The sequence below is a fragment of the Limulus polyphemus genome, unplaced genomic scaffold, assembly GCF_000517525.1.
Source record: "Limulus polyphemus unplaced genomic scaffold, Limulus_polyphemus-2.1.2 Scaffold8416, whole genome shotgun sequence".
In the NCBI taxonomy this organism is placed as follows: domain Eukaryota; kingdom Metazoa; phylum Arthropoda; class Merostomata; order Xiphosura; family Limulidae; genus Limulus; species Limulus polyphemus.
In genome coordinates, this window is record NW_013674026.1 from 16,734 (window position 1) to 18,584 (window position 1,851).

Here is a 1,851-nt window from a genome sequence, read left to right on the forward strand (position 1 = left end):
TTTTTTTCTCGTTCTTCTTGTTTCTTTTGCTGCTCTTGTATTGCTGCCATCAAATCTGATAAGCTGTTTGATTTGCCGCTTCTTGTTTCCATTTTTTTTCATCCCACTTCTGACGCCAATTTGTTACGTTTCTCTTCGTTTGATAATTTTCTGTAGAAATTATTTCCGAAAAACTTTAGCAATACAAGACCTTCCTTAAATAAACTAGTTTATTCTTTCTCAATACAACTTTGCAATACACTTAATTTCTACAGTCACTTTAATAACTTAACAAACGCTATAATTCACTATAATTCACAATGAACGATTCATGCCTACTACTGCACTTGACTCAATTGTCCGTCTCTATCTCTGTCTGCCATTCAATTCCATTTTTTGACGCACTTATATACAAGAATAACGCACATCTAGTAAATACTCGAGCATTCACGAACCTTCGAGAATATCATGACGTGTTACTAAAGTCACGTGACTTCCACTGTCGTAACAACAGATTACATAAAATTTAAACTTTCAGTAACGTATATCAGATCCATCTGCTTCTATCTCTACTTGCCAATAACCACTTTGCAGATCCATAGACGAAAAATATTTACTGTTATCTAACCTATCCAACATCTCCTGTATTTTGTGTAATAAATACTTGTTTTTGACAGTAATAGAGCTCAATTTTCGAACGTCCGTGCAAAACCTCATACAACTGTCTTTCTTAAGTACTAATACCACTGGTTAGGCATAAGGACTACTACTATCCTGTGTTCCATCTTGGTCTGGCATGTCTTTTATGCATGCATTTAATTCAACTCTGTGCTTCTCTGGCACTGTGTAAGGTCTTTGTGCTATATGTTTATCATCACTTAACACTGTTTTATGTTTTACTTTATTTGTGCATCCATTAGAATCTCCTTCTCCAACAATTTTTTTTTTGTCTTCTAACAGGTGTATCACTGTTTGTTTTGCTTATCTTCTACATCTCCTAACACAGAATGACAGTCTATTTTATGTATTCGGGCCCTCGTCTTATTAGTTTGTCCCATTAATGATATATTCTCTCTACTACTAGCTTTACCTACCACTAAGTGTTTAGTTAGTACTACTTTTTCTTCATTTACATTTAAAATCTTTATGGGGACTGTGTGTCTCTCAGACACTTTACTCTCTTCTATTCCTACCGGCTCTATTAAAATATCTTCATCTATATTAAAAGTTTCTACCTTAGCTTCTACAACGACTTGACTTCTAGAAGGTACTTTCGTAATTTTATCTAAATGTACAAGTACTCTGCAATTCAAACTCTCCTGTTGGGAAGCTCTGGAATTTTAATCAATTTCCTCTCTGGTTACTATTTTAGCTTCTTCACTTAGTTTATTTTTATTCTACTAGTTTTATTCTTCTTCAAACTCTTCGTTTTATTAGAATTATTCTTAGTTTTCTCAATATCACTGTCTGTTTTGCCTAGATTTCTCTACTTACTCTTTATTTTTTTATCCCTCCGACTTTGTCATGTATCACTGCATGAAAGAGCATCAGTGCTGCTTGGAGACTGATTTGGATCCTTAGACTTGCTACAAGCAATTGGAATCTAACTATTTGCAGTCAGAAAAGAAAAATATATTGCTTCAGTTTTAGCATATAAGTTGGAAGGAGTAAACCCTTCAAAAATAAGACCTCTTTTTGAACACTCAACTTACCTGAGGTGATATTGATATACAGGTATCATAAATGTACAAGAAATCTTGTCTCGAAATACCATCTGTATCTAAACCTACTTTTTTTACAGACGTAAAAGGGTGATCAATTTCAATTTGTCATACTCTGAACAGTACCCTATATTAACTTAATGTCTTCACT